Genomic DNA, 6,612 nt, shown 5'->3' on the forward strand with positions numbered 1-6,612 from the left:
GTATCTTTGTATTAATTTGTATTAAGAGGAAAAAAGTTGGTCCAATTACAATAGACAGCTGCGTATCTTTGTATTAATTTGTATTAAGAGGAAAAAAGTTGGTCCAATTACAATAGACAACACATCACCTTGAACCAGAATGAGAGCTGCAAACTCAGTGGACTATTACAAAAAAGAGCCTAGGACCTGACCACACAGCACCTAACGTCCTAAACTTGCTCAATCAACCTTCCTGGGTTCAGGGCAGCAAGCCCCTTAGCCCCAGCAAACCTCCAAAGCAGGGATTCATCCTTGAAATCCTGGAGTGCCCGCTGCAGATTTGGGGTCATCCCATCAAAGACACATGCATTCCTATGTTTCCATAGAATCCAAGCTCCAAGAATGCATAGGGAGTTGAAGCCCTTCCTATTTCTTCCAAGACCTTCTCCACCAATCAGCAAAGGAGTCAATGCTACGACTGGGTATCAGGTGGGATAAGTTTAAAGGTTGCAGGACTTCAAACCAAAATTGACACGCGAAAACACAAGAGGTAAGAATGTGCTGAACATTTTCCTCTTCTTGGTCGCAAAGAGGGCAACGATCCAGATGGGGAAGACCTCTTTTTTCCAGCCGGTCTGTTGTCCAACATCGATTACGAATTACTAACCAAACAAAAATTTTGCATTTGCTAGGGCCCTCGCCTTTATTTGTAAATGGGGGGAGGACGCAGCAGAGCGACCAGCCGGGCATCATAAGAGTTAGTGGTGGGGAAGCTCTAAAAAAAGAGAGTTAGTGGTGGAGAACCTTTATACACTTTTAATATAAAGCAGAGTTTGATAAAAAAAAAGGAATAAGTCCATTTTTGACCGCTTAATTATTGGGTTTGTCCAACTTTAACCCCCAACTACAAAACCGGACACAATGGACACCCTAAATTGTAATACCGTGCAACTTTGGCACCTGTGCTCATTTTCAGTGATTTTGCGCTGATGTGGCGGCGGTTTTGGACACGTGGTGCTGACGTGGCGGACAGAGGGAGGGACTCAGAGAGAGAGAGGGAGCAGAGCAGAGCCATTGCCGCCACCGCCGCGTCCGCCGCCCGCACGCTCGCGCCACCGCCGTCGAGGCCGGTTCCTGTAGCTCCTCCCCGATCTGCCCGGCCTCTGCTCCTGCTCCCGAGCGTCGCGTACCTCCAGCCGCGTGCAGGCGTGCGCGCCCCCACCTGGTCCTCCTCCTGCACGCCGTCGTATGCGCCACCGCCACACGTCCTGCACACGCCCGTGCGCCACCGCTCCTGGCAGTGCTGCCGGCTACTGCGCCGCTGGGCCCCAGGCCCCTGCTGCCGTTGGACCAGCTGCCCGCGCCGCTAGACCCCTGCGTGCTACCGGCGCTGCTCCGGCTGACCGCCGCCGCGCTTGCCACCGTAGCTGCCCGATAGAGTGGACGCCACCTGCTCCTATGCCCGCAGGAGGAATGAGAGGAGTGGAGGTGCAGGGGACGAGGCGGCCCCATGGAGGAGCAGGAGCCGATGGATCTTGCCGCGCGGGGTGCCGGGCGGGAGGAAGAGGCACGCCAGACGCTGCTCTGCTCTGCCTCGCTCCTTCGTCGCACGCCGCCACTACGCCCTCAAATCCGCCATGGCAGAGGACACCATGGCGGCAGCGGCAGGTAGGGACGCCGTGGCCAGCGGCACGGCAAAGTTGGGGAAGGCCCCGCTCTTGAGGTGCTCGGAGCTGTCCGCGACGCGTTGGACGCGGAGAAGGTGGCGGAGCAGAGCACGCAGCAAGCCTGGCCATCTTGGGTGGCGCCCCGGCGGCCGGCGGCGGCAAGAGGACGGGATCCAGGTGCGCCCAGTACAGGCGCCCTTCCCCTTCACCGCCTTGGTCCGCACCCACACTAGAGAATGCCGCGGCGGAGCGTGCGCGTGCCGGCGGCGAGCGCGTCGCGGCACGGACGCCCTCAAGCCCAGCACTCCTGCCGCGGCGGGCCCCAAACCCGCTGCCACAGCTGCCAGGCAGACCGGGGAGGAGCGCGAGGAGAAGGAGGACCCGCCGACGCGCCCGCCAGAGGCGGCCAGCGCCGCGGCGTGCGGCCCGGCGGACGACGCTGCGGTGAGCAGCGAGCCGGCCAGGAGGAGCGCGAGCGCGGGCCGCTTGAGCACCGCGAGCGCGTCGAGCGTGGACCTCATGAGCGCGTTGAGGGCGAGGAGCGGCTGGGTACGCGCCGGCTCCCCTTCCTCCTCCTGCCTCGCGGCGGGGGGCGGGAGGCGGCGGTGGACGCGGAGGGTGGGCAGGTGCGCGGGCCTGAGGAGGAGGAGGAGGTGGAGGCCGGGGCGGGCGCGGGAGCAGGGAGGACAGGAGGCGTGTGGCCTCGAGGAGGGAGGCGGCGGCCATCATCGGCGGCGCGCGGCGTTCGGCGAGCACGGCGGGGCCTCGTCGGCCGCAGGGGCGGCGCGCGCGAGGAGACAGCACGCTCTGCACCCTCTCTTTGAGTCTCTCCCCCTCTCCCCCCAATGGCACGTGGGCCTCGGGCCCCACCTGACGGCCATCTCAGCGCCACGTGTCCAAAACCGCCACCACGTCACCTCAAAACCACCGAAAACGAACACAGGTGCCAAAGTTGCACGGTATTACAACTTAGGGTGTCTATTGTGTCTGGTTTTGTAGTTAAGTTGGACAAACCCAATAGTTGAGAGGTCAAAAATAGATTTTTTCCTAAAGAAATAAAGCAGAGTTATCTCTTTTTTTTCTAAAAAAAAGTTGGTGGTGGGCACCTCTCACCTCCCTTGCATTATTGGACCCCTGGCCCTACGTCCCTTCACATGCCCGGCCGTGACACACGAAAGGACTTTGGCAAAGCATCGCTCCTGTATGCACATGGTGGATGTCGGAGGAGATAAAGCAAGTTGAGATGGTGATGGGCACATGGTGGATGTCGGGGCCGTGCTATGCGCCGTTGACTCCAAGTCCACCACCATCTCATGGTGTGTACTATTTTTTTTTGAAGGAAATTCATGGTGTGTATTATTGGAGGATAAGCAGCAATCCCGCCTGTGCTTGCTCGCTGCCTATTATCTGCTCAGTTGCACTGACGATGCAGTTAGGCACTGTTTAGTTGAAACGCAAATTTTTTTTGAAAGAATCTTGTTAATTTGAAGTACTAAATGAAGTTTATTTATAAAACTTTTTGCACAAATGGGTTATAAATTGTGAGACGAATCTAATGATAATAATTAATTCATGATTAATCTATAATCAGCGGATGTTTACTGTAGCATTACTGTTGCAAATTATAGATTAAATAGGCTCATTAGATTCGTCTTGCGATTTACGGCCCATCCATGCAAAATTTTTTGTAAATAGACTTCATTTAGTACTCCATGTATATATCGAAACATTCGATGTGACGTTTTTTCGTGTTTACGGAGTTTATGGGGTGGAAACTAAACGGGGCTTATTGCCTCGATCTTCAACTATAAACTCACATCTCTAGTGCGCAACTTCACTGCAAGTTCCATAATCACCGGTACGATCTGACGAGTCTGAAGTCGACTGTGGCCAGTTTCACGGCAAGTTCAGATGGCCACACATGGTGGATCGATGCATGGGCCACACTGCACGCAGTTGACTCCAAGTCCACCATCTCATGCCGTATTGGAGGATAAGCGCAATCCCGCTTGTCCTTGCTGGCTGACCATCTCCGCTTGCATACATGCAACTCGATTGCATATTGTATCACTATCTAGTAGGTACCGTGATGATGCATTCTTAGCTTGTTCCACATCTTACCTTACGATTCGCGGCCAATTCTGAGGCCTGAGAAGCAGGCCACGTCGCCATCTTTTCCCGGCCGTCGGATCGGGCGCGCGAGCGGCCCGGATCTCGCGTTTTTCAGTCATTTTGCATAAAAGTCCTCGAACTTTCTCGAAATACAACCCGCCGTCCACTCCCCTCTCTCAAATTTGTTTTCGAATAAGCTCCTAAAGTTTTCTGAAATCAACCCGCAGTCCACGCCACACCTCCTGCCGGCCACCGCCGCGCGCCCCACGAGCCGCCCGCCGCCCGCCAAGCCCCGCGAGGCCTCGCCCGCCCCCAGCCCGAGCTCACGGGAGAGAGAGAGGAGGGACAGCGGGGGCAGAGGAGCGTAGGCCAGCACGGCATCGTGCGTAGCCCTCGGCCGCGGCGAACTGCGCCGCGCGCCCCACAAGCCGAGTCGAGCTGCCAGCGTGCGCCACCTCGGCCGCCGGCGGATCCGCCGCGCCCGCCGCACGCATCCGTGCTCATGGCCGCCGCCACGTCTTCGTGGTCCCCTTTAGGAGAAGATATAATTATTTGTGTTTCCTTGGCAATAGTGACATTGTTGTTCGATGATAACGGTAAGTCTAACCTTGATTACAAAGATTGCAGCAGATATGATTTTGCTTCTCTTGCAAAAATGGTACAACAAAGATTTTAGTCTCTTGTTAATTTGCATTCATGCAATAAATTATTAATTCCTGCCTATGCAATTTAGTATGTCATGCATGGTTACATCATGAATTAATTGTTTCTTGCAAGGATGCTTTGACTGTGTCCATTCTTTCATGAAAAGAGACATCGCAAGATTGGAGATGACGAAGAGGCTGGTATATATTCATTTGCAAATTTGCAGTAAATGCACAACCATCTAGAGGAAACTTGAAACAGGTCTATGATTCATTGCTTGTATGCATGGAGTTTCTATTGGTTTGAACTTTAGAGTTGGTCTTTCACGCCATTTTATGAGATATGGTTATACTGAGAAACAATAGTTCGATCATGAAAAGTTCCACTTTGTAAGGTCGATTTCACATTTGAATTTGATGGGTGATGGATACAAATAGAATATGCCATAAAAATAGCAATGATCAATCATATGTAGATCATGCTATTTATCTTATTAATTATATTGGACGTATGTCACCAAGATATATCGTGGACATATTTGTCAAGATACAAGCATTCAGGAGATATTTCTACAATTGAAATTAGTTTACAAAACTTGATTTGTCTAATTTTCGTATATGGTATCAACATTTTTTCCTTGCAATGAATCCTATCACAAATATAATATTTCTGTATTTCAACCATTTGATCTATTCCATCATACATATGGTTAACATTTCTGAAACACTCTGCTTAAAGTAGGATTTTGTGGTCTACTCTGAATGATTACACCATGGAGAATTATGCTTTATGAATACTCTTAAATATACCAAGCATGGTTATAACACCTGAAGTTGCCCTATCAGAAATCATGCAATCAGTAAACATAAAAGATTACAAATGATGAGAGCAGTCTGAAAATCTGAAACAATAAATATTATATGCACGAATTAAAGTTCGCATCAACTATAAACATACGTGCAAAATATAGTTCACACACTGGTCATACGCGGCAACGCCGCGACCATTTCTAGTAAATCCTATTTGTGGTGCTCTGCTGGTACACCTTGAGATATATATACTTTTGGGGCCCAATTAGATCCTGATAGACTGGTAATAATGCCAGGCCTCGCGACCACTTGCTGTTCGTTTAAACATTAGTGGGCCAAGAACCTTACTAAGCTATAGTTCAATATTGCGCACACTATGAGCTCTTTCTGGTCCAAATCATGACATAGATGTGGACGTAGGATGGTCTGGAATCACACGTAGTTCCATTTGTCACGTTCTTGCCCTCCTGGGCAGTTGGGTTAAAACATAATTTCGCGTTACTTTTTTATCCGAATTCTCTTTAAATTTGAATGCTACACCCTTATATGCTAGCTTTTACATCACTGTTCCGATAAAATGGTCACAGCAGCGTTTACAGAGGACTTGGACAAGTCTCTTGTATTCCACGCAGCATAACTCTAGTTTCTCTTCCTTCTTCTTGATTCTTGTATAGAATAATCCAATCCTAAATTGTATTTGAAACTTTTGACAATAAAACCTAGCTCAGGAAAAAATGGTGTTAATTGGATTTGTTTGAAATTTATCTAGTTATGATTTATTTTCCAAACTAAGTACTGAATGAAATTATGGGATCCGTGCCGGTCAAACTAATTCAAGTTTGACCAAACTTATAGTAATTAGTATTAGCACTTATATCTCCAAATAAATTTATTATAAAAATATATTCTATAACTAATCTAATGGTACTTACTCCCTCCTTTCACATTTATAAGGTATAGTGGAACATGGTACGGTCTTCTAAACAACACTTTGATCATTTATTTATTATATATTATATCACTTATGGTTATAAACTTATAATCATTGTAAACTATATTTAATTACGAATCCAATCATATAAAATTTATATTATAAAAAATGAAAAAATAATAGTCAAATTATTGGTAAAAAGTGGGAAGATTTGAATCTTGGTATGCGTGTGTGCCTTATAATTGTTAAAGGAGGAAGTATTTTGTATTATAAATATTATTATTTCTTTATATAATCTTGGTCAAAGTTTAAATCGTTTGACTTCTCGAAAAGCTCATTCTTTTGTGGATGGAGGAAGTAGAAATCAATTTGGATTCAAGCCTCTGTGTGTACGGAGTGGGGAAGCTAAGAGTGCGATTTCCTGTTCTGGGTCCTCTGTTCTTGTCACTAATCCGATCGGGTACAATTT

At 48.7% G+C, this 6,612-nt stretch overlaps 1 long non-coding RNA gene across 1 annotated transcript; it reads left to right on the plus strand.

Annotated features, from left to right (window-relative positions):
* The first annotated feature begins 4,292 nt into the window (after nt 1-4,292).
* On the plus strand, nt 4,293-4,782 carry LOC120701565. Its single transcript, XR_005686158.1, has 2 exons — nt 4,293-4,354; nt 4,536-4,782. It is a non-coding gene; the product is annotated as an uncharacterized LOC120701565 (long non-coding RNA).
* Nucleotides 4,783-6,612: the final 1,830 nt, after the last annotated feature.

The sequence above is a fragment of the Panicum virgatum genome, chromosome 3K (assembly GCF_016808335.1).
Source record: "Panicum virgatum strain AP13 chromosome 3K, P.virgatum_v5, whole genome shotgun sequence".
In the NCBI taxonomy this organism is placed as follows: Eukaryota; Viridiplantae; Streptophyta; class Magnoliopsida; order Poales; family Poaceae; genus Panicum; species Panicum virgatum.